This window comes from Anolis carolinensis, chromosome 1, assembly GCF_035594765.1.
Source record: "Anolis carolinensis isolate JA03-04 chromosome 1, rAnoCar3.1.pri, whole genome shotgun sequence".
Classification (NCBI taxonomy): Eukaryota; Metazoa; Chordata; class Lepidosauria; order Squamata; family Dactyloidae; genus Anolis; species Anolis carolinensis.
Genome location: NC_085841.1, coordinates 275,771,759 through 275,796,425, shown reverse-complemented (window position 1 = coordinate 275,796,425; position 24,667 = coordinate 275,771,759). Strand labels below are relative to the sequence as shown.

At 40.8% G+C, this 24,667-nt stretch overlaps 1 protein-coding gene and 1 long non-coding RNA gene across 2 annotated transcripts in view; both read left to right on the top strand.

The window, feature by feature from the left end:
• The window catches only part of galnt18 (polypeptide N-acetylgalactosaminyltransferase 18), a 462,670-nt gene that overhangs the window by 426,042 nt on the left and 11,961 nt on the right, over positions 1 to 24,667 (top strand). The gene's annotated exons all lie outside the window — the stretch shown is intronic.
• LOC134295391 (uncharacterized) lies at positions 742 to 1,881 on the top strand. Its single transcript, XR_010001943.1, has 2 exons — positions 742 to 1,301; positions 1,388 to 1,881. It is a non-coding gene; the product is annotated as an uncharacterized LOC134295391 (long non-coding RNA).

Here is a 24,667-nt window from a genome sequence, read left to right as displayed (position 1 = left end):
GGCCTTATTGTTTACTAAGCACATCTACCATTTGCACGGAGCTCCTGAGGTGATTATTTCGGATAGGGCTCCACAATTTGTGTCACGCTTTTGGAAACACTTCCATGAGCGCTTAGGTACTAAGTTAAACGTCTCTTCAGCGTTTCATCCGCAAACGGATGGTCAGTCGGAACGGGTTAATGGGCTCTTAGAGCAATATTTACGTTGTTTTTGTTTAGATCAACCCACTGCTTGGGTGAAGTGGCTACCGGTGGCGGAGTTTGCTTACAACAATGCGGTGCACACGTCTAGTCAGCATACGCCATTTGAACTGACTTATGGTTTTCATCCACGGGGAGGTGTGGCGCCGTCGACCAATGTGGTCTCTTCTGACCCTGTGTACCGCTCCTCGGAAATGGCTGCGTTGCATGATGTTGCCCGTCGCTTACTGTTGGAAGCTAAGGCAACGCAAAAGACTCAGGCCGATCGCCGCAGGCAGGCAGGGGAGGAGTTGGAAGAAGGGGATTTGGTGTGGTTGTCTTCCAAGCATATTAAACAGGCTGGGGGAAAGTTTGCGCCTCGGTATTTGGGTCCCTTTCCTATAGTTAAAAAGATCTCTTCCGTTGCGTTTCGTTTGCGTTTACCGTCTAGTTTAAAGGTCCATCCAGTGTTCCATCGTTCGCTGTTGAAATTGGATACCTCCAGTCGTCGTAATGCTATAGCGGAGGATATCACTGCCACCTCTCCGCCTTCGGAGGAGGAGGCCTTTGTGAGAGGGGATAGTGTTATGATTGAGCCTCATGGCTCTGCTTCTGGCAGACGTGGACGTAAGACTCCTCGAGAGTCAGATACTCTCGAGGAGCGAGAAAGAAAGAGGCTGCGAGATATCTTTGCAGAACCGTCTGACGAAGAGTCTTTTAAGGGGTTCACGGAGAGAATGGAGGAAGAGCTGGTTAGCTCGGAAGAGGATGAGATGGATTGGACTCGGGTAAGGGAGGAGTTGGGTGCCACTGGCAATAATGGGATGGAAGATGAATGGGGACCTTCAGGATTAGACCCATGGACAAGCTGGAGGGATGGGACGGGATCCACAGCTGGGGATGCTGTGGGGCGTAGTCAGAGGTGTTCCAGCTCTGATGAGGAAAGTGATGAGGAAACGCCCGGGTTAAGGAGGGCAGCTGATAGTGATGAGGATTTGTAACTGGCATAACATGAGGCTTGGGAGCAATTGCAAATTGCGTTGGGCAAGGTAATCTGGACGAACGCTTGGGATCTGTGTGGGACGCTTTCCTGAAGACTGGTGTGTTTTCGTGTGCTGATACGTAAGTTGTTTTGGAATTTGGGTTCAGACGGCGGGAGGAATTGTGTGGGCTTTTGTTTGTGCAAAACCTCTGCTTAATCTCAATAGCTTTGACCTTCCGTCGTCTTCTTGACGGACGCCATCTGCTACTCTGGATTTACGGACTGAAAACTGACTACGGGCTCGCTTTCTCCTATTGGACTTGGAAAACTGCAAACGTCTGATTCTGCCTCTCGACCTTCGGAACGAATTGGGACTACGCTACTGCTTCAATCCTTGGCTGTTGAGTTTGTATTGGAAATTTGCCTTGCTGTGTGAAGGAGTGACTCCTAGTTACTCAAAACATAGTGCTGGCAGCAGAGAATTATCTGCTGCCAATTAGTTGCATTCTTTTGAACTCTTTGTTTCCCAGCTTCTGTTTGTTTTTCCCCAGGCTGAAGCAAGCTGTTTTGATTTTACCCGGATTAAACTCCGGTTTAATCCGGTTTATCTTTTGAATGTTTTTTCTCGCCCCTTTTTGTTTTTAAAGGCTAAGTTGCCTTGCCCTTGTCTTTTACGGGCATTTTGAGTTCTGTAAATCCAATAAACTCTGTTATCTTTGATCTTGTGGCGTTCTGTCCTTGACAAAAACACTGAATGCCATGTGGAACTGCACTGTTTTGGCTCCCTGTGAAAGCTTAAATGAGATACAGCCAATATAACTTCCTTGGGTAGAGAGTGCTACATTTGAGGTATTGTTACAGAGAAAGTCATGTTACATGTACTTACCAACCCAACTTCATGAGATGCTGGGACATGCATCAGGGCCTCCTCTGAAGATCTCAAATTTCTGACAGGCTCATAATTGAGAGGAGTCAGCCTTTTAGATATCCTGGCCTCAATTCATTTATAGCTTTATAGCTCAGCACCAGCACCTTGAATTGAGCTCAGAAGCAAATTAAAAGCCAGTATACAGTTCTTGAAAAACTTATATATAGCCTATAAAATGCACACATGGCATACAAATTCAAATTTTGGCCCTCCTTTCCTTGAGAGGTGTAGTGAACCTTACCTATTAGGCCGGGAATGAAGCCTGGGTAACAGTGAGTGAGGCAGGCCTCCATTTTGTAGAGGAATGCCAGGCAGCCATCTTGAGTGTGGTTAGAAAGAGGGAGGAGCTTAGAGAGGGAATCCTAGGATTGGCCAGAGCAGATGGGAGGAGTCAAGTTTTAGAGTGCAGAGAAAAAAGGAGCTCCGAGGCAGTTCGGTTTTGGGGTTTGGAGAGGAAAGAGCAGTTTGGAGGGTGTGTGTGAGAGAGAACTGAGAGCTGTGAAACTGACAGGCTAGGTCAGGCAGTTTGGATTTCTTGGGGAAGATAACTCAAGGGATTGACTCTCATTACAGGGCTGGTTAATAGAAGGACTCTAGGTTAGAGTTAGTTAACAACCCAGGGGAAATCGTGACTATTCTTAGCAAATAGGGTTTTTGTGACCAATAGATAGATTGGTTGGTTGGAACTGTTTGAAACTAAGTGAAGAAATCGAAAACCTACAACTAAGTTAAGCTGAAGAACTTCTGTAACCGTTTACGCTTATGTACCTCTCTGAAGTAATCATTTGCCTGTTTTAAGAAAATAAATTTTTATTCTATTTTCAACTTTCAAAAGCCTCCACAGTGTATCTTTCCATCAAGAAGCCTTTATAATAGTTCCAGCAATGCAACAATAAAATACCACAGAAAAGCCTCATAGTGAACATCAGTTTGGGATCCAGGGGTGGAAACAGTGTGGGCAGGGAATGGGAGAAGCTTGCCTCAGACACATTTAACAACAAAATTCTAAAGACATTTTAAATTGGTGGCAGCTACCATTTTAAAAGAAAATCTAAACTCAAACAGTGTATCCTCGCCTCTCACATACGTGTGCACCTGTGTGAAGAGTGTAGAGTGAGAGGTGTCTGTTATATTTGGTGTCAGCGCTTCGTTATATTTGGTGCCTTCTGCCCTCTCGTTATAAGAGGTCTACCACAACAGAGGAATAACTGCAGTGCAGAGGGTAAGGTAAAAAGGATCAATCCTATGGGAAGTGTTTAACTCATATATGGGTGTTATTGTTGACTTGCTATAACTTTAACGATCCCTATATCAGCATTACCAAAACATTTCATCAAAATGCCCACCACCATTGGCTGGAAGTCTGAATGTGATTGGTTACATAACTATCTTAGTTCTGTAGCTAAATAGCATTGTAGATAAATAGCCTGATCATGCCTCACTATTGGCCATGCTAGCTAGGGCTTATGAGAAATGAAGCTTGAATAATATTCAACAGCTCTGGCTAATATAATTTTCATAGCACATAGATATGTTCAAGAAAAAAGTAATTACTTGATTCATTTTCTTTATTAAAAAGTTCATTAATTTCAGCATTCATTTTCACTCACTCATATTCAACATGATGCCTCTTTCCCTCCCTCCTTCCTTTCTTGCTTCCTTTGACTATTTTGTGCTATTACCTATGCTGGTGATTAAAAAACAAGCCTGTTTTGTTCTTCCATGATGCACCGGAAAAGAGTAGATTAATATCCTTCTGCTCCTTCTCCTCCTTGTCCAGTATTTTTTATATTCATCTTTGCTCCTCAATGTCTGCAATTTGTTGGTTATCCATCCCCTGCCTTGATTATTACTTTTGGACAGTGCTTCACGTTTCCTACTTGGCCTTCCCTGTGTTCATTGTCTGACCCCAAAAAGTTAGCCATTGGCCAACACTCTACAATTTTATGAAATGTTCCTGGGCTTTTTCACTGAAAAGAATTGCAAAAGAGTGTTGACAAAACATTGAGTTTTTGTGCAAGTAGTAAAAAGTAAATATGATTGGGGAAATATCCAGACATCACTTGAAGGCAGAACTTGGTGTACTCAGCTGGCAGAAATTGGCTAGACTATAGGAGTCCCCAGGCTCAAGAGTGCAGCTATGGAAGAAAATGAAATGTAGGGTGCTTCAGTAGGAAAGGTAATGAGGTAGAATAACTGCATATCTTCAGGGTCTGATCCAAGAACTGGAATTCACTGTGCTAAAAGAATCTATAGAGAAGAGATAATGGAGATTGAGAAGATGGCATTGAGATCTGATATTAAGTACATTTTTTCCAAATGAAATGACAGGGTTCACAGAGCAGTTAAAGAAAGAAATGTGCAATCTTTTGGAAAAGTAAACTTAGTAAGTATATACTTTGCCAAACCCTGAAGCTGAGAATATTTTGTTTCTGTGTTAACATTGTTGTTTTTTTTAACAAAGATCACTGGCAAAGAAATAAATGTGTTAGGAGAAAAAAACCTGAACAATATAAATTTCCTTCTAACCTTTAGTCTATGTAAGCCAGGAAAACATTTAATTTTTTTCAGATTTCCATGCACCATCTTCCATCCACATTTATAAATTTTTCAAAGATGTCTGCTCCTTGATGGAGTCTTAAATTTGACCTTCCTAGAATGGCCGAGCTGATCTTGTGATTAATGAGCCAATTATTTCCTTCTGAGATGCCGTGCAAAATGTGTATCTCATCTCTTTTCCATTTACAGTTTTAATAAATAAGTAACATGGTGTTTTTATTGGCATTGCTGCACTCTGAAGTTACTGATGAATTCCTTTGAGTTATTTATCCTCCAAATTAATAGAACACTAGCAGGGTAATTTTAAAATGTAGGATTTTATTTGTTTACAACAAGGTAAACAAAAGTAGTGTCTGGGAAAGAATACTGACAGAGAGTGGTAATTAAAGCCATATATACACAAATAAATAGATGCACTGTCAAGCAGTTGTAGGGATGAATATCACTCTTGTAACTAACAACCTTCCTTTCCTTCACATGTGTGTGGAGGACGGGGGCGGATGGTTCACTCTGCACTGAAGATTAAATCTGTGCTTTGCTTTTGGAAGACATACACATATTTTAGCTAGTTTGTTCAAAATCATTCACCTAGATCCAGCTGCTAATCCCAGCTAGAGCAGATGGATTAAGTCAACAGGAACTGATAATAAATCAACATTTCTATAAATACTGCCTCAGAATCTGTATTGCATGTACAGATTTGTAACTGCTCCTTTTTGAGTAACGGCTACGTGCTTATGTTCATAGCTCTATCTCCACAATTGTAAATACCCTCAAATCTATCTCAAAAGCCAGGAGCCAGATTGAGCAAAGAGTCTGCTAGCCTGTCCATACAGCTGAGCAGATTTTCCTTCGATTCACTGCTGGCTGTTAAGGTGGGTTTGGGTCTTCGGCCAGAAGATGGTGCTCAGTTACACATTCGTGACTAAATCTATATATATAAAAGGATAAAAAAATTTCGGCCTAGGACAAAACAACAAAACTACACATCCCAGAAACACTAAACTTGGCAACACAACCCCTCATCCATGCCTCTACGTTCATACAACAAAAAGAAAAGAAAAATAAAGTCCTAATTAGAGGGAGGGGAAGAATTGTTTTTATCCAATTGCTGCCAGTTAGAAGGCTAAGCTCCGCCCACTTGGTCTCCTAGCAACCCACTCAGCCCAGGGGACAGGCAGAGTTAGGCCTCACTTAGGCCTCTTCCACACTGCCTATAAAATACAGATTATCTGATTTGAACTGGATTATATGGCAGTGTAGACTCAAGGCCCTTCCACACACCTATATAACCCATTTATAATGGACTTAATGTCAGGGGAAAACCTTTACCCTTTACCTTAACTACTACCAATTCCTCAATACTTTATTTCCCATACCACCATACTTCACCAAAGCAACGCGTGGCCGGGACAGCTAGTATATAATATAGGATATTGGCACCCATTAATTTAGTGTGACTGTTCTACTTGATATGAACAATTAAATTTAGGTCTTAGTTAGAAAGACTGTCAAATCCAGGCCCTCCACCTATATTTTCATTTTTAGGCATTAATACATGATACAATACATTTTATTTCAGTGCTAAAGAATACTTCACCTACGGTTTTCTGCAAATCAGGCAACTTTGTTTTATTATTGCTAGTTATATTTATACTAGGGATGTAAAGAATATTTGTAATTATTCATTCCCAGTCAAAAACCAGAAATAATAATAGACCAGTGAGAATTTGGGACAATATGGAGAGGATGATGAAGTGTGCAGAACATGCAATAAGCCTTGTCTTGCTGTGCAGAAATCGGGTTTCCTGCATAGAAAATAAAATTGAAATCAATGAATTCATAATGGCATACATAGATCTTGGTATCTTTGCAACAACCTTGTGAGGTAGATCAGACAGAGAGAAAGTGATTGGATCAAGTAATCTCAGGGAGTGTTATAACTCGGGGAGAACACTGAACTCTCTAATCCCAGTCCAAAACTCAAGCCAATATACAATATGTCAATTGGTGTTGTTATATATATTTATAAATGCTGATGTATTTTATGTGTTTTATGTGGCACCATCATGCACTGCTCTGTAAGCCACCCCAAGTTCCTTTTGGGAGATGGTGGCAGGATATAAGTAAAATGATGATGATGATGATGATTATATATTACAAGAACTTTCTGCATTTTATTGTCATAATTATTGTATTGATTAAAATATTTTTGCACAGATTTGGTATCTGAAGGGCATTTCAATATTTCAAGAAGGAAGGAAGGAACTCAATACATTCTTTCCAAATCCTTGGCAAAGTTGCTTTCCAATTAGCCAGATGTGCCAAGGATCTCAGTCATTCTGTATGACTATAAATAGAGGATGAATTCAAAAGTCACCTTAACCTTTTCTCCATCCAGCCTTTCCCCCCGAAAAAGCTTCTTTCCAGCTTTGATTCTTCTTCTCATGTTCAATGTTGGTCTGGAGCCAGCATTAGAGGAAAAAATGGATGGGAGAGCCAAGCTTCAAGGGGAAAAACATAGGGAAGGAGGGAGGAGTTCAGTATCCCATCCCCACTCTTACTTTAAACCCCTCACACCCCACAGCTGTATGTCCCATGTGTTCAAAGACTGGGCTTAATGCAATCACATCTAGCTACATATAGTGTACTGCAGAAACGGTTCAGGCTGTATTTACTGATGACAGTTTCTAGGTGCGAAAATTAAAACTCTCCTCCTTAGCCTAGGACTGAAAAAACAAAGTCAAAAAATATTTTTCAAATGAAGGTATGGAAAATTCATCTTGGGGATTAAAGAGATGAATGCTAATGTTGCAAAAAAAAAAAGGTTCATGTCCATCGTTTAAGAACTGATGAGAAAGTAAGCATTGATGGACTAAGTCAGGCCAAAGGTCTATCCAAACTGGGAATACATTTCCAACAGAGGTCAGCCAAATACAGCAGGGAAGCAAGAGTTAGATATGACAGCAATTTCCTCTGGCTTTTCCCCAGAGTCTGCTAGTGAGAGGTACAGTGTTTCTGAATAAGGAAGGTCTAATCAGTATGTGAACTGAGGAAGAGCAATCTGACCATCTGAGCATATTTATAGCCGGCATCACATCCTGTTGACACAAAGCATAAACGCTAACTGTGAGCTGTATGATCCCTTTCTGTTAAGGTGTTATCACACCCAGTCTGTTGTATTAGATGAATCCCAATTAAAATTTCTCTCTACTTATTCTTTCCACATCATTCATGACTGATCAGTCATCTTCCTCAAGCTAAGAAGTCCTGGTTGTTCACACTTGTCTTGATAAGATAAATGTCATCTTTCTTCTCCAGGTTTTTTTATTTACCCTTTAATATCATGTTCCATCAAACCTTTGCTCTGCTTTCTGGTTTATAATGCTATGCCTAGTCTGCATTCTGACTTTGGCATCCGTAACCATTAGTGTCCAGGTGACAGCCTGAGTCTTTGTGAGGTTGTCATCCCAGCCAAATTGACAGGTTGTCTTCCTGTCACATAAGTTGCATTGCAATCTATCTTGGTCTCTGAGCAGCTCAGGATTCCTGGCTCTCATGGCAGCTGAGAAATCAACCTGGAAATTTATGACAGATCTCTGTGCCATATTCTCCCATACAGAATGTGATGTTCTGCATATTTCATGTTTCAAAAATACCTTTCAATACATATTGTTGGTTCGTTACTGTATGTGTGTACTAATAAGATTCAACTTTTACATTATCTGGCCAAGAATTTTTCCAGTTCCTGGGAGTCTCTGGGCGCTTTCACATTACACAATTTTAGCACTATCATTCCACTTTAATTGCCATGGTAACATTCCATGGAATCCCGGGATCTGAAGTTTAGGGAGGAATATTTAGAATTCTCAGCCAGAGAATTTGGTACCTCATCAAAATACAGACTGCAGAATTCTATTGGAAGTAGTCACAGCAGTTAAAGAGGAATCATAAAGCTATCATTATGTAGTGTGAAAGAGCCCTCTATTTAATTAAACCTGTGAGATATAAAACTTTGGACCTTAAGTATGCTGAACCTGCAATCTGCCACAAAACTATGTCTCATCATACCAAATCTTTAAAAAAAATAAAACAAAACCAATTAAAAAAACCTTTCCTCTGGTATGCAGGTGAGTGGCATTTGAATTCCAGTTCTTGTGGCATTTTTACAGTGAAAATCTCTAAGTTACAGTCTAGGTAGGAATGGGAAAGAATTTTCATAGGATAGTATTCTTGAGGCAAATGCCTATTTTTCACTTCTCAAGACTTGTTGAACAACAACATGCTTAGCCTGCAAAATCTGGCCATTTTCAAGGCTTGCAGAGCCTTTGGGAGAAAGAAAAATACACTCAGTCTCAAGTATACATTTTTAGAAATGTGAACAGTTTAAAATATGCACAGTTGAAAAATAGGTGCAAACAGACTTTAGTTAGTGGGAGAACTGCATAAAAATATACATGCATTAACATAAGGGGAAAATGTGCACACATTTTCTTGCCAGAAGGAAAGAAACAGATTCATGAACTTGATGTAAATCAAAGACAAGACAAGGATACTTGTGGGATTTGGGGAAAGTCAACAAAATCAAGACTGAAATATGTTCATAACATTACAATCTGTTATCAATTTTATATTTGCAGCGTTGCAATACTCTCCATGAAATATCAATAATGAAGCCCAGGGATATTTAATCCATGTCCTTTGGTAAACTGACCTGATTCCCCAAACCCCTTAGTCTCCTTAGCATCCAGCAGCTTTGAGGTCTGTTCTGCTGGCATTTTGGGTAAAGTATAGATATATTTCCATCTCCCACCACCAGCCAGTGATCTCCAGAGCAATAAGGGGTTGTGTCCTGCTTCTCATTGCCACACCACATATTGCTGGTGAAGAGAGAGAGAGTTGGAAACATCATCCTGGTGAGAGTTGCAAACATCATCCTGCAGCACTATTAAGGTTGGTTTGGAGGGAGAAATTAAGTTAGTAGTAACAGTCTCACAGTCATAGGCCTGAAGACCAATTAGTTACTAATGAATCCGATTTATGCAAGCATAACTGCTGAACAGGATGCTAGCAGTTGTTTTAAAAGTGACAATGTGAAAATAAAAGGGAAGAAGATCAAACATCACACGTGGCCCTAAACATCGCACCTTGAGAGATCACTCCATATTTCATCATAAATTGGAATGGTCCGAAGCATGTCTTGGATCTTGGGAGTAAAAATAAACTAGGCCAAATGACTAGGTCTTGACTCTTCAAGGTTTCCACCTCCAACAAATGTAAAGCTATTTCATTTGTAGTAATTGGCAAGTTTTAATTATACAGCTCTTAAACAATTTTCCAGAAAACACTGCAGAGATGTTTTGAGAAATTAAATGTTCCCAGCCAGAGAAAGGAGCAGTTAGAGAGAGAGAGATAGTTGGATTTCAAGGAAATTTATTTTTCTGTTGCTAATGGAACTGAAATTTTATTATCTGTCTTCATCTTCTTTGTCCCTAGACCTTACATCGTCAAGAAGGGTAGTTGCCCCCTGCATGCATTTGAGATCCCTCAATACCATCTTAACTGGCAACAAAGTAAAATCATCAGAGAATATGTTAGTACAGCCATTCTTCTTTAGTGAAGAAAGTTTAATAGCACCATGATTCACCAGCTCAAATATATTCAAGAACATTTCTTTTTAGATATGTGGATGTAATGGTATTTGGGTTGGCACATTAGCAAAATGAGGACCTGCAGATTTTTGGCACATTTATATATAGAATAAGATTTAGGATGCATTATAAATTCCGTCTTTGTAATTCCAGTATGAACTGACTCAACCTGCATGGCTCAGATTAATGGGCAGATAGTACATTGCCGTCTATCAGACATGTCTCTGAATATTACAATGCAGCTTTCAAACAAAACAAAACAAATATCAAAATCCAAAATACACATAGATGTCCATATATAGAGATAAATGTTACTAGAAGGCATATTTTAAGAGCAAGACCAGTCAAAGCTATGCCTTGAGATGCATATTGAAATGTACCTTCTTAAAGTTTTGTTTAAAATGTAGATTAATGAAGAATCAGGCTAGAAGAGATTGAAGAATGAATCTGCAAAAATGACACAATGCAGAAATACACCAATAGCTGTGATCCTTATTCAAGATATACACACTTCCCCATTCAGATATTTAACTTTTAAAGATGCTGGAATGGCAAATAGTAGCGTGCACAGGAATACAACTGGATATTTAGCTTTCAACTTTATAAAGCTATGAGACATGGGTATATGGAAATAGTGTTTCTCTTTGGTAAATACAGAAGCATGGAACTTATATTTTCTTTCTTTGATTCTTTGAATGACTAGGAATATAGATTACCTACTTTGCTATCAGAGAATGTTCTGAAAACAATATTTTGTCTTATACGAGCTCATATTTGAGGGAAAGCATACATTTCCCTACAGATCTGTCTGTATAGCTTTGCATTCAAACTGTTTCATTTCTTAATGTCTAGAGGTAGAGGTAAAGCAAGAGGAAATAACTATTAAACACACCCTTAGCTAGCTAGCGCTCTCTCTCTCTCTCTCTCTCTCTCTCTCTCTATATATATATATATATATGGTTTTATGTAAGTAATTTGTAACATTGTCACAATAGCATATGCACACAACAATATATTATTATTATTTACCTCATATAATACATTCTATTGATTACATTCTATCCTTTATAGTTCTATACATCTATTACTTATACCTATCTGGTTGCCCCTTCCCCCCCTCTGGGAACAGATGTAACTCTTCTCATTGGTTTATATTATTTCTTCAATCATGAAGATTTTTTGGTTCTGATCCTTATATTTCCCTTTCTCTTTAGCTCTTGGAGCATCTACTCTAATAAATATTCGAGCCATTTTTAAAATTCCCATTTCCCTTCATCTTTTCATCCTAAGGAAACTGTTGCTTGGGTGGCTGCTATCATATATTTTGCAATTTCAATCTGGCCTTTATTCCTCCCATTACCTTCAATTTGTTGGATAAAGAAGTGTTTTTGTGTAATTCAATTTTTCTTCCTAATAATTCTTCCATCTTACTCTAAATCGTTTTGAAGAAATTTTGTAGTTTTTCACAATCCCACCATATATGAATAAACCTTCCCATTCACCCACATTTATGCTAACAAAGTTTTGATGTTTTATTTTGTAATGTGGGCCAATTGGTGTGGGGTTCGATACCATTTTGTCAATATTTTACATTGTGTTTCCTTAATTCTTAGGTGTTTAATTTCCTTAATTGCTTTTATTCAATTCTCAATCTTATTCTTTTCACAGTTTAATTCATCTATCCATACCTCAATCAAAGTATGTTTCATGTTGTATTTTTTCAATTATTTTTTTAATATAAATTCTTTTCTCCTTTCTCAAATTTTCATTTTAAAATTAGGTCTAAGTCTTCCTCTGGGTTTTCTTTCCTTTTCCATTCTGTTATCCTCTGACTCATTCCATGCCATAATAGTCAGTTTCTTTCTCTGCACTTACTTTTTCATTCCTCTCATTTTTAATTAAACCATCAGAGTTTAATAACTTGCCAATTTTGTTATTGCATTCTGTTTTATATTATTTATCAATTTCCCAAATAGCTGATCTTTTTATTATCTATTAGTCCCTTTGGAAGCAGATCTATTTTATTTATCGGAAATATATTTTGCCATTTTTCCAGCATTGCATTGTTGAAATCAGTGGTTTGCCTTTTATTTTCATTATTTCCTTATTATCTATTTTTTCCTTAATACATGAATAATATTCCTACCCATTGATTAATTTCTCCAATCTTACCCACCTTAGCTATATATTTTAATTGCATGGTAAATAACAGTTTGGGAGAGTCAACAGCTTTCTCCTAATATCATCCACTTCTAGCCAAAATGCCACTTCACTGAGGACCTAGGATCTGCCTTTGGCTCAGCTTGGGAAACCACACCCATCTTTAGGTTAGATCCCTGCCCGAAATGCTCAGTAAAGTAAACCCACTGGGTTTACTTTAATGGAGTCCATAGCCAGTGTGTTGCAGTGGTTTGAATGTTGAACTAGGACACTGGGGGACTAGAGTTAGAATCCCCAGTTGGCCATGGAAACCCACTTGATGACCTTAGGCAAGAGACACTCTCATCCTCAGAGGAAGGCTAAGGAAAATCCTCTCTCAACAAATTCTGCCAAGAAACCCCTATGATAGGTTTATCTCAGAGTCATCATAAGTCAGAAATGACTTGAAGGCACACAACAACAAATGTACATGTCTTTTAAGAGCACCCTAAACTTCAGTTGCCTTAAAGAGCTATAAATGGACTCTTGTACTTCCCTGGAGGCTTAGACATAACCTCTCCTAGCCTTTATATTCATTCTCATTAATTTTTGCCATCCTGATGACATTCTGCACTTGATTGACCATATTTGGTTTTCATTTGTGAAAAAGTTTGAGTGTATGCATGAGGATGTGATCATCAGAAGGCCCTTACTTATTGCATATAAGCCAGCTACATTGTTATTTAGTACAATTTATAGGTGATGTTTTAGCTCCCTCCCTCCTGGATATGCATTATGAGAGGTGAGGGAAGCATGTGTCTGTTTCTGGCTGGTTGAGTAACCAGCTGGGAAATATTAAAATTGTCTGAAGCTTTTAAGTGGTAATGGCAATTTTTTATTTTTCATGCTTGATGGGTCAATGCACAATTCTTGGAATAAATGCATTGTGAAGAGAATTTATATTTTACTGGAAAAAATCTATTTGTCTGGGTTTTGATTACTCTCCCAACCGTCAGATTGCTCCACTATAGATTTAAAGGCACAATTTTCCTAAGTATGCTTGCTGTCATTCTTTGCAAATTCCCATAAACCTTGTTTAATAAAGCAGCTGCCTTTTGGAAGGAATACGCAAAAGCAGCAAATAAAATACCATCTTTGGGTGGAATCCTCAGTTGTTTCTGAAAATTTATGGCCAGATTCTGATGATTTACATTAAGATGTACCCTGATTGGAGTTGTCTAAGTAATGCAATCATTACACAACACCTCAGTTGTGCTACAGTTGTGCTATAACTTTGGCATAGTGCAATGCCCTATACAATATTATGATGCTGAACTGCTGTACAGGATCTTGACTGATATATCCAAAGTTACAGCAGGAATTAGAAGAGATTGCAGTGTGGCTCAAGAAAGAAGGAAAAAGGCAAGAAAATCTGGAGTACAGTACAACCCCACTATCACCAGGGGGTATCTTTCCAGGCTTTGCATGGATACATGAAACTATGGATAATAGTGAAACTAATTATTTTCAGTGGGAAAAATGGCAGAGGTACTGATAAGAGGATATAACTTGTATAGAAAGCAGTAAATGAACAAGTAAAATGGTGTAAATAATAATAATAATAACAACAACAACAACAACAACAACAACAACTTTATTTTATTAAAGAAGGAGGAGGAGACAGAAGGCCTGATTCTTGCAGCCCAGGAGCAAGCAATCAGAACAAATGCAATTAAGGCCAAGATCGAAAAATCAGCTGTTGACCCAAAATGCAGACTGTTCAAGGAAGCTGATGAAACTATTGATCATATCCTCAGCTGCTGTAAGACAATTGCACAGATGGACTACAAACAGAGGCACAACTATGTGGCCCAAATGATTCATTGGAATTTATGTCACAAGTACCACCTGGAGGTCGTAAAGAACTAGTGGGATCACAAACCTGCAAAGGAAGTGGAAAATGAGCATGCAAAAATACTGTGGGACTTTTGAATCCAGACTGACAAAGTTTTGGAACACAACACACGAGACCTCATGATTGTGGAAAAGAAACAAGTTTGGATTATTGATGTCGCCATACCAGGTGACAGTCAAATTGATGAAAAACAACAGGAAAAACTCAGCCGCTATCAGGAACTCAAGATCGAACTGCAAAGGCTCTGGCATAAACTAGCTCAGGTGGTCCCGGTGGTGATTGGCACACCCAGTGCCATGCCAAAAGATCTCAGCCAGCATTTGGAAACAATAAACATTGACAAAATTATGATCTGTCAACTGCAAAAGGCCACCTTACTGGGATCTGCACGCGTCATCCGAAAATACATCACACAGTCCTAAACACTTGCATATATATCTTGTTTGCTGTTTCATACTATGTTTTTGTGTCAATAATAATAATAACTTCATTCCTGTATCCCGCTTCCATCTCTCCGAAGGGACTTAGGGTGGCTCACATGGAGACAAGTCCAACAAGACAGTTAAAACACAGAACAATCAATTAAAAACATTATAACTATATAAAACAATAAAACACACTAACAGAATTAAAACCAGGACAATAATAATACTGTGGATATGGCAGTCATACTCTGTTCTTATTTAGCTCAGTATAGTTATATTGTGCATTATTGTGCTTCTGTTATTATTAAAGAAAATGTAAAAGTTATGTTAACATTTTTTAAAAAAAACAGAATAGTTGTTTTGAGAAGAAGTATTTGTAGTGTAGAATTGGGAGTGGAAGAAGTAGCCCTGCTTTTTCACTTAACAGACATTCCTACTGATATTCACAGTTGAATCAGCAGCATTTAACTACGTATTAAGTTACCATTCAGAAGTGAGTCACCAATTTGTCTCTATTTGGTTCTAATCAAAAGGATTAGATCTTAAATTCCCAGTAGCAATGTTCTTTCTCTTTTTTCCCTTGAAAAATTGCACATTTCAAACATGCATGTTTGCTCCTCAAACAAAGTGCAAACAAAAAAGTTAGCAGACTTTGATATGGGCCATTTTAATCAGTCCCTTTTTGGAAATGGGTGTGTTCTCTCAGGTTCAGTTTGGATTGACACTAGTGATCATTAGCTCCCTGCAAATTGATTAAATTGAGTACTGCTTAGAGGAAAGGGAAAGTATTGATAAAGTTCATGTTCAAATCAACAGTTATGTTTAGTAATCATGGTAATCAAAGACAGAGAGAGAGAGAGAGAGAGGGAGGGAGGGAGGGAGGGAAGGAGAGAGAGCACATATTTTGAAATACTGAGGCCTACAGATTGAGATTCAGCACCTGCAGGAATGGATAATAAGTGTGGTTTCAGTATTGGTAGATGCCTCAGGAGGAATTCCAATTGAAAATGGAAGCAACTTAGATTAAATCTCCATAGATAGGATCATAGCAGCACAATGACAAAAAGCAACACCTGTTAGAATGTACCACATTGTTGGATGATATCTCAGAGATTCCGAGATTCTTGAATGGGTTCTAAGTCTTTGATGCTCAAAAAGCCTTTCATTAACTAATAGTAGAGACCGAACCCAAGTAATAATACACTGGACAGAACCTGGGGTGCTTTATATACAAGCAGAATTGTATATGTTATGGGTGAAGGGGGAAGAGGTGAACCTCAATTCCCATCCACCTAATTGATGCCCCTTCTACACAGCTATATAAAATCCAGATTATCTGGCAGCGTAGATTCATATAATCCAGTTCAAAGCAGATAATGTGGATTATCTGCTTTGATTATCTGAGTCTTCTGGCAGTGTAGAAGGGGCCTTAGAAACTATTTAACCAGCAGCAGTGAGATAACCAGGTGTGAAGGAAAGGAGGAGGGTTGTTCTCTGGCTCAGATTAAAATTCTGTCTGAGATTTAACTTTGTCATATAGACAAAGTGCTAGGTTAAATGGTGCTTTGGTCTGATCTAATATGACTGCTCTCCTCTCCTTAATATCTGTTAAGTAGAAGCTATTAGATGGATTTGAAGCAGAGGAACTCACTAGAGATGCTGCCACAGTTCATAAATTCTGGGATGAGAGCAATATGATCTCTGGCAGCTTGTAATCATTACAAGGTTGAACACCACAGTGCTAAAAGCCAGTCAGAGAAGAGAGACAAGCATTTTTCACTGGCTGGGCTCATATTTTGCTTTTCATTGACTAAAGCTGAGGTCCAAACATGTGGTTTATTTAATGTCACTGAATATATGATGTTACAAAAACAGTGATTGGGACTGAGGAGGTCATAACAAAAACTAAATAAAGGCTAATGCCATCTTGAGAGCCACCAGTGCAGTGGTTCTAAACCTGTAGGTCCCCAGATGTTTTGGCCTTCAACTCCCAGAAATCCTAACAGATGGTAAACTAGCTGGAATTTCTGGGAGTAGTAGGTGAAAACATCTGGGGACCCACAGGTTGAGAACCACTGCACCAGTGGTAGACAGGCAAATCTGATGTCCTGGCACCCAGTCATCATCATCATCGGCAACACTATAATCTCCACTGCCCAAGGAAATTCCAAAAATTCAAGCACCTGTGTTGATATATTTCAACAAAGTTAAGATATTTGTTTCTTTGCTGTATTTCTATCCCATTTTATATAATAAAATTCCTATGTATCATAACATTTCCATCTTCAGCAGGAACAGATCTAAAAGTAACTGTGCAAACCAAGCTACTGCAAAATATTTTACATTAGAAGAAAACTAGCTCACAGGAATATATTGGAAAAATCAATTTTCTGTCTTCTGCAAGGACTGCAGCAGAGTCCTCAGGGAACAGTGATATCGGGAGAGAGGATGAGAGAGAGAGAGAGAGAGAGAGAGAGAGAGAGAGAGAGAGAGAGAGAGAGAGAGAGAGAGAATGAAAGAGAGAATGAATGAAAGAGAGAGAAAGAGAATGAGAGAGATTTTGTCCCTGCACTCCAAAGCCATGAAATCTGGTTCCATTAATTTCTTCTCACCCTCCCTTCACTGCAGAACAGGCCCACTGCCATACTGGATAACCATTTGCAACATTAACGAAGTTAAACATGACAACTGTTTCTTCCCAGGGGCCCCAATTCACAAGCATTGGGATCTGTGCTCTTTGATCATTCCTGTCAGTTATCCTTTCCTCTTCCTCATATTTACCATATTCATCCATCCTTGCCAAATCAATGAGTAGTCTTTTTTTTTTTTTTTAAACAAACTAAAAAGCATCCCAGTGAGGTACCGTTTGGGTTATTTTTCTGTTGAAATTTTTAAATATTTTAAATATAAATGTATTCAAACACATGCAGCCCTGTGATAATTTCTGAAGGAGGGGGAGGAGGAGGAGGAGGAGGAGGAGGAGGAGGAGGAGGAGGAGGAGGAAGAAGAAGAAGAAGAAGAGGAAGAAGAAGAAGAAGAAGAAGAGGAAGAAGAAGAAGAAGAAGAGCAGCAGCAACAACAACAACAACAACAACAGTATTTCTCTCACTTAAAACCTAGGAGCGGATTCAAAGAGACTTGCATCAGAGTGCTCATCTTGCCTCAAAAGGTATATAAGTAGTTGATTATGTAGACGTTCCCTGATATTTAAATCCAGTTTGTTCATATGAAGGCAGCACATTGAAATACCTGGCAACTTCAGAGCGAATGCCATGCCAAATTGGATGCTGAGAAATAAATTCTTTCTCACATCTAGTCAAGAGCAATATTTGCACAGATGGTCACCTCAGCTGAACACACTACACCTCTTTCAGCAGAGGCAGAAATCATGTCGCCTTCTAAATGTTGATAGACTGCAACTCCCAGCATTTTTCTTCACTGACTACACTAGCTAATGCAACTGGAAGTTGCAGTTCAACATCTGGAAGCATATTATCATCTATAGCAGGGACACAAATCACATGGTTGTTCATATGGTTATGCACTGTAACTCCCAGAATTCTTTCTCACTGGCTTCACTGGGTTGATGGAAATTGCAGTCCAACAACATTGGGGTGACTTTGGGAAAGTCGCACTTTCGTAACCTCAGAGGAAAGCAAACCCCCTCTGAACAAATCTTGCCAAGAAAAATCCATGACTGGAAATGACTAGAGAGCACATAATAACAGCAATGCTTGGAAACTGATGGGGCCACATGACCCATATCTCTTGCAAAAGATGAACTAAATGCTACCTGAAATGAGTGCTACACAAAAGCAGCTTTCTGTAGTGCTACACTTTGGTTAGGCAAAGGTAAAGGTTTCCCCTGACATTAAGTCCAGTCATGTCTGACTCTGGGGGTTGGTTCTCATCTCCATTTCTAAGCCGAAGAGCCGGCGTTGTCCGTAGACACGTCCAAGGTCATGTGGCTGGCATGACTGCATGGAGCACCGTTAGCTTCCTGCCGGAGCGGTATCTATTGATCTACTCACATTGGCATGTTTTCGAACTGCTAGTTTGGCAGGAGCTAGAGCTAACAGCGGCCGCTCCTGCCGCTCCCGGGGTTTGAACCTGGGACCTTTCGGTCTCCAGCTCAGTGCTTTAACGCACTTCGCCACCGGCGCTCCTTTGGTTAACACTTTGGTTAACATGAACTATAAGGCAATTTAGTCCAAATCCAGTTCAAGAGTAGCCAACTGACTAGCATAACTGAAAACTAAATTGGCTTATGGGATAAAGCCTACCATTTCTCAAATTCAAGCATGCCTTAATGTTGACAAATTAGTGAAAAACAGGACTTTCTGAGATGCTATTTTTTAATCTGAAAGGCAGAAACAGCCATTGTAACAAATCTATCTGACACTTTGTGGTATCTTGTTTAGAAGTTATAACGTCATAAGGCAGACTAGTGTTCTTGTAATTTCTGGGATTTACATTTAGGAAAATTAAAAACAAATGTAACCCTTTCTACTTTTTCAGCCAAGTAGTGTCCCAAAGAGTTTCTGAGGTGCTGCGCTGGGAAATGGGCTCTTTAATGATTCTCCAGTTGTGAGGCCTCTGTTTCTAATAAGCTAATGATATTTCCCCCTTACTCTCCATAACTGTTGTACAAGTTTTTGTGTTCACTCAGATTGTAAAGCTGCTCTCCACTCATCTAGCAATGCAGAAAATAGCAGATGGCAAGGTTTCAAATTGCAATGTGGAAAATGTCTTATTCTCTCATTAAGAGTGAACGGTGTGAACTGTCCTTTAGCTTTCTTAAGCAGGGCCATCTTAAGTGGCCATCAGGGATGTTGGCTAGGGCTGATTGGACCACAGATGTTCAACCTCTCTTGCAAAAAAGTGAAATAAGGGCCAAGCAGAAGCATTTTTCTATATTGATAAAGTTTGGTTAGAATGGACCAAAAGGTAATTTAGTCCAAGCCCAGTCCATAGAGCAGGTCTGTTCACAGAACAACTCAGCTCAATTCAGCAGATGCTTCAAGCAGACAGATTAAGTATCTCTACTACACTAGGTCTACAAAGCATACAGGAACTCCAAAATTCCTGAAGCAAGGAGTCACGGTGAATGTTATGGGGAAAGGTTTGGGAAAAGCTTCAGGATCACTAGGCAATTTGAAATTCTTTCTCAACTATCACAGTTGTTCTGAGGGTAAGCATGACTTTGGAACACATTATATTTTTATCCTTAACATTGAAAGCTTCTCTCATGTCCCTGTTCCCAGACAATGCTCTTACTGAGGGTCAAGGCAAAATGTATGGGGAATTGTTTTCTAGAGCAGTGGTTCCTAAACTATGGTCTTCTGGGTATTTTAGACTTCAGTTCCTAGAATTCCTGATCTTTTGCCAAACTGGCCAGGGTTTCTGGGAGTTGAAGTCCCAAACACCTAAAGGACTATATTTTGGTAACCACTGTGGGATAGGGAAGCTTTTTTTGGATGGAGAGCCCAATTGACTTTTGGTAAAGCACACTGGTGGTCTCGTAGCAACAGATATTGCAGCAGTTCCTGATACAATTGCCCAGGCCTCAATCGCAGCCATCGCCACCCCTCCCCGAACATAGCCATAAAGAAAAACACACACATGCATCCATACCCGGTTCAGAAATATTCAAGTAAATAAATTTATAATATGCACACAGTCTGACTCGTATATTTTTATACCAGATTCAGTAGAGCAGATTTTGCAATGAACCAGCCATCTTTCTGGCAGACTACTGGTTTATTTTGTATTGTGTTTTAAACACTTTTTGGTGTGCATAATCTTTGTAATAATTCACAGCAGGTATAGTGTGTATATCCTGACCTGACTCAGCTGTAACTAATAAGTGAGCTACTGTCAAAGACAGAACGCCACAAGATTCAAAGTAACAGAGTTTATTAGATTACAGAACTCAAAAATGCCCGTAAAAACACAAGGGCCAGGCAGTTTTTGCCTTTAGTAGCAAAAAAGGGACAAAAGTAAATGTTCAAAAGATAAACCGGATTAAACCGGAGTTTAATCCGGGTAAAAACAAACTGCTTGCTTCAGCCTAGGTATTAACAGAACAAAAGCCAAGGAACAAAAGATACAAAGAATGCAACTAATTGGCAGCAGATTCCTCTCTGCTGCCAGCACTGTGCTTAGAGTAACTTGCGTCGCTCCCACACACACACAGTAGACAGGATCTCCAACACGAGCAATTCAGCCAAGGATTGCAGAAGTAGAGTAGACCAGTTCCGTTCCGTAGATCAAAGCCAGAAGCAGACGTTTGTAGTTTTTCCAAGTCCAAGAAGGGGGGAAGACAAGCCGTGGTCAGTTCAGTCCGGGTTCTCAAAGCAGGAGATGGCGTCCGTCAGAAAGACGACGGAAGGTCAAGCTAATAAGAGTAAGCACAGGTTTGCACAAACAAATGCCCACACAATCCCTCCCGCCGTCTGACCTTGGATTCCAATCAACTTACGTCTCAGCACAGGAAAGCACACAAGTCTTCAGGGAAGCGTCCCACACACACACGGATCCCAAGCGTTTGCCCAGATTACCTTGCCCGACGCAATTTGCAATTGCTCCCAAGCCCCATTTTATGCCAGTTACAAATCTTCATCACTGTCAGCTGTCCTCCTTAACCCGGGCGTTTCCTCATCACTTTCCTCGTCAGAGCTGGAACACCTCTGACTACGCCCAACAGCATCTCCAGCTGTGGATCCCGTCCCATCCCTCCAGCTAAGCCATGGGTCTAATCCTGAAGGTCCCCATTCATCTTCTGTCCCATCATGGCCAGTGGCACCCAATTCCTCCCTTACCCGAGTCCAATCCATCTCATCCTCCTCTGAGCTAACCAGCCCCTCCTCCATTCTCTCCGTAAACCCTTCGAAAGATTCTTCGTCAGATGGTGCTGCAAATATGTCTCGCAGTCTTTTTCTCTCTCGCTCCTCGAGAGTATCTGACTCCCGAGGAGTCTTACGCCCACGTCTGTCAGTAACAGAGCCATGAGGCTCAATCATAACACTATCCCCTCTCACAAAGGCCTCCTCCCCCGATGGCGGAGAAGTGGCAGTGATACCCTCCGCTATAGCACCACGACGACTAGAGGTATCAAGTTTCAACAGTGAACGATGAAAGACTGGATGGACCTTTAAACTAGACGGTAAACGCAAACGAAACGCAACGGAAGAAATCTTTTTAACGATAGGAAAGGGACCCAAATACCGAGGCGCAAACTTTCCCCCAGCCTGTTTAATATGTTTGGAAGATAACCACACCAAATCCCCTTCTTCCAACTCCTCCCCTGCCTGCCTGTGGCGGTCAGCCTGAGACTTCTGCGTTGCCTTAGCTTCCAGCAGTAAGCGACGGGCAACATCATGCAATGCAGCCATTTCCGTAGAGCGGTACACAGGGTCCGAAGAGACCACATTGGTCGACGGCGCCACACCTCCCCGTGGGTGAAAACCATAAGTTAGCTCAAACGGCGTATGCTGACTAGATGTGTGCACCGCATTGTTGTAAGCAAATTCCGCCACCGGTAGCCACTTCACCCAAGCCGTGGGTTGGTCTAAACAAAAACAACGCAGATATTGCTCTAAGAGCCCATTAACCCGTTCCGACTGTCCATCCGTTTGCGGATGGAAAGCTGAAGAAACGTTTAACTTAGTCCCCAAACACTCATGGAAATGTTTCCAAAAGCGTGACACAAATTGCGGAGCCCTATCTGAAATAATCACCTCGGGTGCTCCGTGCAAACGATAGATGTGCTTAGTAAATAGTAAGGCCAACGTAGGGGCCGCCGGAATGGTTGAACAAGGAATAAAATGAGCCAGTTTACTAAATAAATCCACCACCACCCAAATACAAGTATAACCCCCAGACTTAGGCAAATCTGAAATGAAATCCATGGAAATGATTTGCCATGGCCTGTCCGGAACAGGTAAAGACGACAACAACCCTCTAGGGCGCCCAACAGGCGTCTTACTCTGCTGGCAAACGGCGCAGCTGTCACAAAAGCGCAGAATGTCTTGCCGCATCTTTGGCCACCAATAGCTCCTGGTAATGAGCTGCACGGTCTTGAATCTGCCAAAGTGCCCAGCCATGGGTTCGTCATGGTGGGCTCTAATCACCTCCAACCTGAGGGCCCCCACTGGTACGTAGACCTGCCCCCTGCGTACCAATACTCCGTCTTGATCTTGTAGATGCGGCAGTATGGTACGGTTACCTGCTGAGAGCAGCATCAGTTGCTCCTGTGTCCACACATCATCCCTCTGAGCCGCAAGGATCTGGTCATGTAACCCGAGCTCATTATCTACAACACACAGAGAGGCAGTAGGCAAGATGGTCTGACATACAACCTGCTCATTGGTCTTAAACTCCGGCTTGCGGGATAAAGCATCGGCCCGCAAGTTTGCCTTCCCCTCTACGAACTGCACCTTGAAGTTAAACCTGGAGAAAAACAAAGCCCATCGGATTTGACGCTGGTTTAACTTCTTTGCTGTTTGCAAGTGCTCTAAGTTCTTGTGATCAGATCTGACCACGATCTGGTGCCGTGCCCCTTCAAGCCAGTGCCGCCACACCTCAAACGCCACCTTAATCGCCAACAACTCCTTCTCCCATATGGTATAGTTCTGCTCGAAGGGTGTTAGTTGCCGCGAGTAAAATCCACAGGGACGCAAGGTCCCTGAGGAGTCCTTCTGAGACAATACAGCCCCCAACGCGTAGCTAGAAGCGTCCGCTTCTACCACGAACGGTTTGTCAACATCAGGATGGGTTAGTATGTTGTCCGATTGAAAACTAGACTTAAGTTGTAGAAACGCCTCGTGAGCTTCCCGCCCCCACACAAATGGCTGTTTCTTGCGCAGAAGCTGCGTCAAAGGTACCGTGAGCTTTGCAAAATTCGGAATAAACTCCCGGTAGTAATTAGCGAAACCTAAGAACCTTTGTACATCCTTCTTAGTTTTCAGCTCCTGCCATGAGTTGACGGCGTCAACCTTATGTGGGTCCATTTTAAGTTCCCTACCTGACACTACATGACCTAGGAACTCCACTTCAGGCACATGAAAGACGCATTTGGAAGCCTTGGCGAAAAGCCCATTAGCCCGCAGTCGGTGCAGAACCTGCTTGACATGTTGACGATGTTCTTTCTCGTCCTTAGAAAAAATCAAGATATCATCCAAATAAATCACTAAAAATTGGTCAATTAGGTCCCTGAACACATCGTTCATGAACCTCTGGAAGACCGCAGGAGCATTACAAAGCCCAAAAGGCATGACTCGGAACTCGTGGCATCCGAAACACGTGTTAAATGCCGTCTTCCATTCATCCCCTTCCCGTATACGGATTAAGTTATAGGCCCCCCGCAGGTCAAGCTTGGTAAAGACCTTAGCCCCTTGCACCCTTGATAACAGTTCCGAGATTAAAGGGAGCGGGTACCTATCCCGAATGGTGTATTTGTTTAGGATCCGATAGTCGCAGACCAACCTAAGTTCCCCAGTCTTTTTGGCTACAAAGAATACTGGTGCCGCAGTTGGAGAACTAGATGGGCGAATAAACCCCTTGGCTAAATTTTCATCTAAAAACTCCCGCAAAGCTTGCCTTTCCGGTACAGTCAAGGCATACAGCCTCCCTGCTGGCAGTTTCGCACCTTCTGCCAGCTTGATGGCGCAATCATATGGCCTGTGCGGTGGTAATTTGTCCGCTTCTCTTTTACAAAATACATCAGAGAACTCCCCATACTCAGCAGGCACTCCCTCCATATCAGCATGAGTAACGTTTAAAGTGCAACAATCCTGCCTCTTTAAGATCACTTTACGTGTTGCCCAATCCACTTGTGGGTTTACTACAGCTAGCCAATCCATCCCCAGGATCACATCATATCTAGGCA